General features: G+C 39.5%; 2 long non-coding RNA genes across 3 annotated transcripts; both read right to left on the bottom strand.

Moving 5' to 3' along the window:
• Window positions 1-1104: 1104 nt before the first annotated feature.
• LOC124213106 (uncharacterized) lies at window positions 1105-2029 on the bottom strand. The gene is made up of 3 exons (XR_006881820.2): window positions 1718-2029; window positions 1442-1593; window positions 1105-1207 (listed from the first exon to the last, which is right to left on the bottom strand). It is a non-coding gene; the product is annotated as an uncharacterized lncRNA (long non-coding RNA).
• A 6088-nt stretch (window positions 2030-8117) lies between these two features.
• On the bottom strand, window positions 8118-10356 carry LOC124213103 (uncharacterized). Of its 2 annotated transcripts, XR_006881817.2 has the most exons (4): window positions 9990-10356; window positions 8972-9110; window positions 8559-8804; window positions 8118-8462 (listed from the first exon to the last, which is right to left on the bottom strand). It is a non-coding gene; the product is annotated as an uncharacterized lncRNA (long non-coding RNA). The 2 variants fall into 2 exon arrangements; XR_011176352.1 differs by having other exon boundaries at window positions 8118-8804.
• Window positions 10357-11839: the final 1483 nt, after the last annotated feature.

Genomic DNA, 11839 nt, shown 5'->3' with positions numbered 1-11839 from the left:
ACTAATGTTATGGAATACATCGAGTGCGCGTCGAATAGAATCCCATTTCGAAATGAATAATTCTTCTCTTTTCTTATCATAGCTAATCCAGTAATATAGGTAAATAGGATGGTTGGAGGTGGTCGGCGCTGGCAGAAGGCGATAGGGGGTGGTCGAAAGTGGCCATTGATGGTCGGAGGTGGCAGGGGGAGGTAGGAGGTGTTCGAAAATAATAGGACATTTCAAAAGTTAAAGTCGACGATGATCCGGTGCATCAATTTTATCGTTACAGATTTTCTTTTCCCATGAAGCATAGAGTATTCAACAACGATAATGCAGTCCTTAAAATTCATCATTCATCTCTGACTGGAAAGCTAATTCGCAAGGCGCGGTATTCTATTCTGTTTGCATTATTAGAAAAATACCCGTACTCTACATACACTGTTTCTAATCTTTTGCTACAGTTGGTTTAATCCCCATGCTTCCACAGCACGAATAGTCGGAAATGTTTTTGATTATCCATAATAAAATAAAAGAAGTAACAAAGCTTAAATTTATTGTTAAAGCTCTAGTGAATACATCAAACTGCGGTCGAATCAATTCATTTATTATTTGCACATGACCTCTGTATATTTGATAAATTATTCCTAAATACATTGAAACATATGTATTTATAATGAAATATCATGCAATGGGCTGTGTAAACTATAAACTATAATTTCTATCGAATAGCTGCTTTTATGTCAACAGGGCTTTGAGACTCAGTTCAGTTCGTCCTCCTCCTCGTCCACCTCCGACCACCCCCAACAATCGCCAACCACCTCGAACAACCACCGATAACTACCTCGGGTTGTACCTGGAACAGTAATAAATATTTTCAGTATAAGAACACTTCAAAAATATTGTGTAAGGATTAATCTAAATAATTGATCAATTAATAATATCATTACTTGTATAAGCGCATTTATAGCTACTGAATATGTGCTTGCACGAAAAATGAAGAAATAATTTATTGTAAACATGACAAGTTTGAAATTTTTCAGATGAAATATAGTTACAATTGCCATCAAATATTATAAAAATGTTCTACTCACCGAGCACAAATCCTCGTTTTCCTTATCCACCTTGTTCGCCTTATCTTCCTCATCCTTCTCCTCGTCCACCTACGACCGCTTCCAACCACCGCCAACCACCTCCGACAACCCCCGATTACCACCTCGGGTCATACCTTGAATACATTCCAAGCATAAGAACACATGAAAAATATTGCGTTAGGACCAATATAATTAATTAAACAATTGATAATGTAATTGATTTTATTAGCGCATTTATAGCTACTGAATTTCTGCATGCGCGGAAAATGAATTGAAATAATATTCATTGTCAACGTGACAAGTTCAACAAATTTTGGATAAAATATAAATACAATAGTCATTAAATATTATAAAAATGTGGTACTCACCGTGCGTAAATCCTCATCCTCCTTGTTCACCTTGTTTTCCTCGTCTTCCTCGTCTTCCTCCTCCTCTTCCTCCTCCGCGTCCACCTTGATCACCTTCAACTATCGCTAACCATTGTTTTAACATTGGTTTGATAGTACAGAACATGACGTTTCTAATAACCAAACGTGTAAACTTGAAAATCGGTCCTGAAGGTCAAACGGCACCAGGTCAAGGACCTGGACAGTCAAAACTACCGAGCGCTTGTTCTGGAAGTCGAGTTTCCTCAGATAGTGTACCTTGAGTGCAAAAACTACGGAACGCTTGCCCAGAAGTCGAGTTTCACCAGGTAGTAGACCTGGAGCGCAGGAACCACGGAGCGCTTGTCCTGGAAGTCTAGTTTTGCTAGGTAGCGGACCCGGAGCGCAGGATCCATGAGATAGAGAACCCGGTACTCGAAATCCACAGAGCGCGATTCCCATACGTCCTCCCTACTGCGCGGTTGTTTCCAGACTGAGGAATTCAGCTAGCTGATTTTGGATCGATGACGTCAGGAGAAAAAAAAATTTGGGTGACATCACTTTCTGAACATCCGAACATCCCATCATCCAAACTGTGGTTTCGAACTTCAATACTATGTATGATGAATAATGTATGATGTATGATGTATGATGTATGATGATATTGTATAATGTATAATGAATTTAGTTTCTATATTTCAGTCCAGAAATACGCACTTCATCTTTCCTACTGATTTCAGAGTCAAGCGGCTAGGCCCTTTGATGGTAAGCCGTTGACTGTAGATACATTCTTCAGTTAACGGGTCAGCTAATAACGCTGCCGTTTTGCGACAGTTGGATAATGAAAATTTTTGCTCGTACCTTTTAAATGTGCTAAAATACACTCCAAGTTTTAAGAAGCCTTGTTACATCTCTGCCCATCAAAAAAAAAAAAATTGACGACAATCACCTTTTTAGGTCTCTAAATCAGGACACTGCGTTAAATACTGTCTCATATACGGAGCATCCATTTCATCTTGATCAAAATTAGCGCATCCGTGATGTATTACAACTACTCTGAATTTTTTTCCATACGAACACTTTTCGAAAAACAATTCTGCTTCTCTACCCAACGTAGATATTTCACTTGCGACTAGCTAAAACAGCACTTCGATTCTATGCCTACGAAAATTCAAGATCGAGAGAGCACATGAAAAGTTGTTGAAATAATTATGAACAATAATATTATAGAATACATGGAGGAGCAGGGAGACGAGGAGGACGAAGTTGGTCGGAGGTGGTTGGAGGTGTACGGAAATGGTAGGAGGTGGTAGAGTGTTGTAGAAGGTAGTTGGAGATGGCAGGTGGTGTTAGAGGGTAGTCGGAGGTCTTAGGAAATGGTAGAAGCTGACATGAGCTAGTAGGAGGTGGTTGGAGGTGGCAGGGAATGGTAGGAGGTGGACGGAGGTGGTAGGATGTGTTTGGAGGTGGTCGGAAGTGGTTTGTGGTGGTTGGACGTGATCGGTGGTGGTCGAGGAGGACGAAAACGACGAGTTGCTGGGAGGAAGAGGAGGATGGGCACGAGGTGGACGAGGAGGACGAAGGTGGTTGGAGGTGGAAGGAGGTGGTTGACGGTGGTTGGAGGTGCTCGGAGGTTGTTGCGGTGATCGGCGGTGGACGCGGTTACGCGTTTCCTCACGGAGATGATCGAGCTGACCGACATTTCTAAGTCGCAGTCGACAAGTAGTCTCACGTACTCACTTTGTACTGACTCAATCTCCAGCTTTCATCCCGACACTACTTTAACTGCGACGAATGTCGGTGCGAGCCCTTTAGGTAGAGTCGATAGAGCAGAACCCTCCTACGCTCCCAGGCCCACCTGTTCCCACTTGCCCACCGAAAACTGGTCACAAAAATTCACTCAGGGGTATCCGTCTTTATATTCTTTAGTCAACGACCGGGACAATGTCTTGAAACTTGGAAATCAACTGTGCGTGCGCCAAATGATTCGATCTCATTGGTCGACAAAATCTTCCCGCAGCGATATTCTTGTCTGCGATGCAGGCGGGCCAACGTACACAAAATGTGTACGTTTAAATTTTCAAAGAGCATAAGCATTAAATTCCGACCGTTCTTTGAAGAATCAACTTTCCGACCCAATAACAAATGCTTCCCACACCTTTCCTAGTCACTACCTCAATTATTTAAGATTCTCTCCTCGAAAATTCGTATCAACTGCATCGCCGCCAGCAACAGTTTGACGGCTGAAACTCGTGATGGCTGGCCTGCACGAACAGCTGATAAAACTCGCGCATGCGCAGTTGATTTTCAAGTTTCAAGAGATTGTCCCGGTATTATTATAACATGTTCTGAGGTTATGTAATAAATATCCCATTATTAACAAACTTGGTGAAAAATTCGTAACTGATATGTTGAACTAAAACGTTTAACATCGCGATTACAGTAAATAATTACGCATTGCTAACTAACATTCAACGATCTTCAACCTAAGACGTCGTTGCTGGCGCTATTTGGGAAGAAGTGATCACGACAATCAAACATGATTGATCCAAGTCGTACGATCGCGGATCTGAAGTGATTGTTCCGTCGCAGTCGAAGCTTGGGGCTCGGCTCGTAAATAAATCAGCAGCGTCACGGTGAATCAGCTCGACAGCTGTGCGTTCATTCAGGTCCGGCGGCTTCGCGGCTTCCCATAGGAATGCAGGTACCACGGGGAATTGGAAGCGGCTCACGTAGGGTTTTCGAGGCGAAGGGCCTACAGTTATGCTAATGTTACGTCGAGGCGATATCTGCACTCGGCATACCTCCATCAATCAAGGGGCCTCTCCGCAGCATTCTGGGGATGCTGGCCTGCAAACAGCATCTCGACTAGAGGCAAGAACTTCCGGCAAGGTTTCGGGCTTACCGAATTCCCGACAATCGACTCGGCGAAAAGGTGAACCGGAAGTTTTCGGGGAGGAAAGAGGAGGGCTGGGAGATGACGAGTCGAGGATCTCGAGAATCGCGGGCCGCTCTGTAAACTGTTTCCGAATCTTCAAACGCCCAACTTTTACGCCCGGATGGCGGCGAGAGCCGCCGAGCAGCTCGGTGTATCCGATTTTCTCCACGATCAAACGGCCCTCGATATATTCAACGCTCTATGTTCTGACAAATTGATTGCACGTGGCTCCGAGGCACGCTTTGGGTTCAAGGAAAAGGATTCTCGTATGCGAATTCTAAACTACATATGGAAAACAGACCGAGGGTTTTCAAACACAGGACTTTATCGTATCGACGGCACAGAAAATTTGTATTTATCGAGTGATGTTGTACTTTTCGAGAATTAGTTCACCACGATATTTTCACTGCACAATGAGAAAAAAATTTATTGGATTTAATAAATATTGATTGATCCAAATAATCCATGCGTTTGTATAGTTCAGAGAGCACGTTTATTTAAAACGACAATTTATGTAGTTTTCAATTCAAACAAATCCGTACTTTGGACTAATAAAAAAATAGATTGAAGTAATTTAATACAATTTTGGACTGATTTTGTGAATGGAAAAGGACATTTATCCTCAGTAATGACAAAAGAAAGTGTCAATTTTTTTCTCAACATTGAAAATTTAACGTATGAAACTTTTTCATCTACAGATGGGAATAGCTTGCTTAATTGAGCTTAATTTGCAGAGCGAATGGAATTTGAAAAACAATTTGCCCGGCGAAGTTGTACCAGTTTTTTGGCTGTCTATTACAATATTAATAATACATAACAAGTAATTTTTAAGATGAAAGTAAAACAAGAAAAAATAAATTCAAATCAGGCATAAAGATTTGGTTCACACGAAATATGTCGTTTATTCTGTCATTTGACATTCGTATTTAAATAATCTAATTAAAATTACGTATGACAAAGCTAACATTACTGTTCATACAATAATCAGAATCATACATTGATCCACACATCCCTACAAATCCCACGAATTAATTTCCCTCCTCTTCAACTTCTATTTCGCTGTTTTAATAATATCGATTCTATTACAAAATTATGACTTATCTTTCATTTTATGCTCATCAGGTTTCGCAGATTGAGTAACAAGGAGATCGATCGAATGATGGTAGTAGGAAACAAGATTCCTTCGGGTCACGTTGGCCCGTATCCGAGGTAATTATTGTTTCTTGTCGATGAATAATTTATGATTTGTTACTGTTACATTGTTCTTGATGAATAACGCTCTTTTTACTTTTCGTCGTCAATTAAAATAATATAAAATTCGAAATATAAACTTGTACATTTGAATAATCAAAGTATCACGATTGAAATGGGAATGTTATGTTTGACTGCTACGCAATCTCGTCAAGTACGTGTGTTTAATTTCGCGTCTTTCGGTTGAGTGAAATTTCGCTTCTCTCCCTTGGGCGGATTTCTCTTTTTTACATTTATTTTTCTCATGTCGTTAATTCGGAACGTACGTCAAATTTAGCGTGGTTAACATTCAAGCCTCACTGGGTATACTTTTTCTACCACATATCTTGTACCTACATACCAGCAGAATATTACTGATATGATCTGATAATTGATTGACATATTCTACACAAAGTTAAATGAATTTGAAATTGTACCAGAGAATTATTTTGGTTGCACGATGTTGTTCGAGATTGTTCAAATCTTTTAAAAGCTTTGCCAAAGCATTAATTTTGAATATATTTACCCTCTCGAAATAATAATTGTGTAATCACGATCTCGTCGCGGGGGAAACAGAGAGAATCTTTTCAGTTCCGTATGGGCAGGAAGAATGTATGACGCAATGAACGTCTGTCGAAACTCTAGAGAAGTTAAAAAATATAGAAAATTATATTTTCCTCTCTTAGAAATGATATAGTTATTGCAGGTAGGTGAATGCATAATTGTTTACTGTAACAAATCTATCAACAGAACGAGTTCCTTTTTCTGCAAGTACATTTTATGCACATTTATTAAGTTCTACTGTCAACAAATTTTGAGTAGGCACTTTTGAGTTCGGTAGGACACCTCAAAAGCTTACGTGACTCAAAGTAACCTCATTTAAAAAAAAAAAAATTTTAACATTCGTTTATGCAGTATATGTATATGTATTATGTATACCTAAACGTAGAGCAAGAAGTACCGCAGTCAAAATGAAAATCTACAACTGAGGTACGCGATGCTCACGCGGGGTGAAGGGTGCTCACGAAATGCGCAAAGATTTCCTCCTGCAGCCGGATCCGGACGGAGGACCTTGTTTCCCGTTCACCGATCCGCGGACAGAGAAACATTATGTCTCACAGAGTGCGTGGCGTGACCAAAGATACTTCATCTCCAACGATATATTTTTTATGTTTCTCGAATCATATTTTCTCAGGTCAGACAAGCCCTGTCCCTTCCTGATTCTATCTGCGTTAAGGAGAGAGGAATCCATCTCGCGATTCCGGGTGTAATTACAGGTCGACTTCATTTTTTCACGTCGGATCGGAGTTCTGAGGGAAATCTATCTGGATAACTGCAGTGTGCAGTATGTTGGGTTGCCTACCACTTAGGGAAACATATGGATAAGAGTTATCGGTCGGTAATACTTTTCAAATCCTCAAAAGTGAGCTGGAATTATCCGTATTACCAAGTTCTGTATTTGGTCAAGAAGTTGTTTCGTTGACTTATAACACATGTTTCAGTGATCGCATTTCGGAATCACGTTAAAGTAATTATACGGCTTGACTTGACTAAAGTGATTATGACTCGGCAGGTCTGTTTCACCGATATTTGTTCCCGTCAGTGGTAGGCAGCCCAGCATACCGCGATACTTACTCGGAGACAACCTGTATAGGAGTGGATCTAGTGCATCGGAGTCGAAGTGTCTCAAGGGATCTTGAATTCTGGGTCATTTTATGCTGTTCCCCCTGACGATTGATCGCGCAATGCAGGTAAAATAGTTTATCAGCTTACCGGGCAGCCGTGTCGCTTCTTAATTCTTTCCACGTTAAAGAGCGAGGAAATCTACCTCACATGATTTCGGGCGTAATTACAGGTCACCTCGTTTTCCCCTGGGATCGGAGTTGCGGGGGAAATCTACCGGGCAGAATGCAGCGAGGCATATGTGGGAACCGAACGAGTGCAGCGTGATCGAAGTGTCCCAAGGGATCTTGAATTCTGGGTCATTTTATGCTGTTCCCTTGACGGGCGAGCGCGCAATGCAGGTGAAATAATTTATCAGTTTATCCGGCATGACTGCATCGACAGCGCTCGTGTCAGCACTATTCAACGGGATAAGGTCCAGCCAAGATCTGATTCTCACATCACGACGCGAATTCGATCTCTTGCCATATTTTCCTGCCGTTGGCTTTTATGCTGTGTCGTTGCTTTAGAAAATCTTTGCGGGACATCGCAGTGTACAAGCATGAATCACTTTTCAAGCACCGTCGTGGAAATTTTTTTTTAATATATTGTCTTCCTCAATTACGACCAATAATGTCTGATTTTACTCTGTATTCTACGCAGTTGGATACAATATTTTTGACTATTTGCAAGCCTGAATTCACGTCGGATTAAAACGAGTCACAAGTGGCCAGATCTGATCATCTGATATCATGTTAGACCATATTCAATATACAATAACAGAGTTCAGGATCAAATACAAACATGTCTCAACAAATTTACACATGTGTAATCTTAAATCTAACTATAAATAATTCGAACTCACATAAAGAAAGTATATGTATAAGGAATATGCCAAATCTTTCGTTTCATCGAGCAATTTAAACACAACTGCATTGAACAAAGTTTCATTTATCTATGTCCAAATTACGTTCGAAATTAGACATTGACATATTAAAAATAATTGGAGCCTGTAAGATCTCAATAATTAGAACTTGTGACATAAATATGAATTTTGCATCCTATTGTATCTGCACTGACTCCAACATAATATCCCATAATATACAATACAGTTAATTTTTCCGATGGTACTTCTTTGGTGGACAACGGCGACTAAGGTTGATTTCAAAACCTGGAGTAATCGGTAAAGATCGACTGAAAAATGTGGAGAATGGTAGGAAAATGATTTTTGTGGTCGTTTGTTGAGTCCCTTTTATTTTTGTGAGCAGACACTTTTTCTTACTGGAATACCTCTGCCTCGATGTGGGGACTCGGACAGGAGATATCATTCAGCCAATTTTCCCAAATTTTACGGCGGATAATAACGACGGGAAGTCCTTTTTTTTTCGACCCTTTATCTTGGATCAGCGAGGCATCCGATAGTTGCCTAAAGCGAAAATTCATTCCTGCAATACCACCGGAATGCGAATGGCTATGACTTCCTGTCAGACGTTTGGGCTGATTCATGTGTGAAATAAAACCGCGTAAGTGCCCACACTATATAATAGAGCAGATATTAAATCGGTTAGCTTCGCAGCCGATATCGAGGACCTCTTTTCTACTTGGAAGAGTATTTTTTATCGAAAATTTAGTCTGATGAGATCGAACTGCGTGATTACGATTCAATCTTGAAGCTGAAAATACGGTTAATGTTCAAAGCTTACTTGTCTTTCTTCTGCGATTGGTAGTTCTAAAAACAAACTCTGTCGTAGGTTTCCTGATTAAACTTGTAAATCTTTTCAATTGAGACACGTATGATTGTATTAGAAAAATCATTACATGTTTGTCATCGATGTCCAATAACTGAAACAAAAGTTCAAGCTGAATGAAAACAAACAAGATTTCAATGCCAAAACAGTTTTCAAATTATTCGCGCCCATACGTACAATATACATACATATATGGATTACGATTTTACAATAATTTTCGACCGATTTTGTTAGTATTTATTTCCTACCCAATCAATCTGGATAGTATAAAGATCAGGTCACTTCTGGAAGCTTCTACTACAAAACAATGCAAGGTTAATCAAAATCAGAGCAGTCACTTTCACGCCAGCTCGGAACAAAACTTACGTTAAATAATCACTTGAATATAGAAAATATGATGATATAAAAATGATTTGAACAATTCTTATTATTCAAACAATACAAAAAATTCAGTTACTACAGCAGATGCGTTGATCCAAATAAATTTATGACAATCAAGTGATCCCAATTTCCACAATTGAAAAAAAAAACTTCATTGTTAACGAAATGCAAACATTGTTTCTAATTTTTTCAGTTTTCAACGAAAGCACTTTACAGCTTTGTATATTATCTCAGTTTAGGCAGATGCAAAGAAAAATACTGAATATCAAATGCAATCTTTTCGAAAATATTATCTCTCATAAAAGACTCCTGCAGGATGCATGCAGCTTTGTATACATATCTGATGTGAGTTTCAGGCTACAACGAGTCTCCAGCGAATAGATCAACATATACTGGAACCCCATGGAAACGACGTAATAAAATTTCAAAGGACGTTACGTTCCCATACCCAGGATATTCTAACTTTGAGGTTTTAAAGGATCTGGAGCCTCTGGCCCTCCACCCAGCTCATAGCTCAAGGGAATGCGTGTGTCTGCGTAGAGCTGCGGGTAAAGTTATAACATTGCCTTGAAAGCATCTATAATCTACCTACGCTAGTCGGCTATCTTCATATCGGCAATAATGATCCACCTGCTCTGTTCGCAATTCAGTCATTTCCAGAACCCCATAGTTCAGTCCCATAACTGTAAAAGAGGAAAGAAGAGAATCCCACGCAACGGTGCGAGGTGGAAGAGAAAGAGTGAATCAGTTATTCAGGGCTGTAATTGCCTAAGAACGCACATTCGATTCACCGGCTGCTTTCAGAAATAACGTGTCTATCATAGTACATCATTGAATATTACATTCACCCATTGTTAAAAATAAAAGAATTCGGTTGGTTCGTAATTCCACACTGCACATTCACTTCCACCAAAATCGATTATCCCTGCTCGTGAGCCGATACATATGACTCCCAGAGTAATTAGTCGATCACATGAAACAAAAAAGTTAAGTAAATGAAAAATTGTTAAAACAAAAAATATATAAGCTAAGTCAAGTATAATTTCATTACAGATGTTCCAGAAACGAATATGTACGTATGTTTATTGTTGAAGAATAGACGTGAAAGTTTCGTTATTCTCAAGCTCGTGACTAAACTTGTATACTTGTTTCGTTAACATGGGAAGCTCATGCTCATTATATATTGATGACATGATTACGACATACGACATATTGATCTTCTTCGGTTTTAATTCAATCTCCTTCATTCCTGAGACATTTTTTGATCAGCGTTGGTGTCGGTGTTCACACACCGGTTTTTGTGACTATCCCTGACTGGTCGTGAGAAGAACCCTTCCTCTTTGCTTCCTGCGCGTCCGCGCACCACTTAGTCTCACCTGGAAATAACGAAAATTCGCGTGGGAAATGCGTCGTGCAATCGATTAACGGCACAGGTAAACAGCTCTCTAAATCCATCTATCCATCTGAAGTTTCCTCGGTCTGGAAATCTTTCCAACCAATTTCTTAAATCACGAAACTGCACTGCTCGACGATCCAGGATCACCATAAATCTCCAGATTGTGTACCTTCTTTCCCGTCATCGAACGAACCCTCGAGGCTTCGGACGTGACGTGTTATAGCCGCTGCGCCACTAGTATATTCTTGACCAATACCCTTCCGCAATGTGAAAAGACATCAGCCAATATGAGAAGTGTTTTTGATTTGGAAGTCTCACAGCATGATCTGATGATCGATGAATGAAACATATCTCATCTAATTTGTAGTTTTTCCAAGTTTTCATCGCGTGACATCTTTCGATCATGGATGTAATGCATCATAATGAGTGACATTCATGCAAAATAATATCATGTGTCATTGTATTAGATATATTCTCCAATATTCTACCCGTTTGGCTTCCCATAAAGGCTTGGATCTGACTTGTGAAAATTTGCCCGCAAATTGACCATTCTCTTAAAAACTTTTTCAAGAGGATAGGAACTGGAAAATCAGTTAAAGGGTCAATAAATTGGGATTAGTGAAACTTGTTTATCAGATCCCGTATATAAATTTGGATCCTCCACATGAGATGTGCCAGATCCAAACCCAAGTACCTTTAATTTTATTTCGTTTTCAAGCTTTTGTTGATTCTTATATTATGTAAGAGTACATTTCGTATATCTTCAAAAAAAATCTGGGTGTTCGTTTATATGTGTAAGAATGCGTAGAGTTCATGTCAAAATGTCTAAACATGATTATTCGACTAAATCTTGTTGTTTTCCTTCAAATAAATTTGTAGCAACCAATAGGTGATGAAAAAAATTCAAACCATTTGCTTTCGAGTAGTCAAATTCGATCCAAATCTATCAACTATCTTGTTCTTATTGATACAGCATTTTAATTTCGGGACAACATTTACCGAAAATTCTCGATTTCATGAAACGTAAAATGTTGCCTTTTCAGAAC

Source organism: Neodiprion pinetum, chromosome 2 (assembly GCF_021155775.2).
Source record: "Neodiprion pinetum isolate iyNeoPine1 chromosome 2, iyNeoPine1.2, whole genome shotgun sequence".
Lineage (NCBI taxonomy): Eukaryota > Metazoa > Arthropoda > Insecta > Hymenoptera > Diprionidae > Neodiprion > Neodiprion pinetum.
This window is presented reverse-complemented; position numbering and strand designations above follow the sequence as displayed.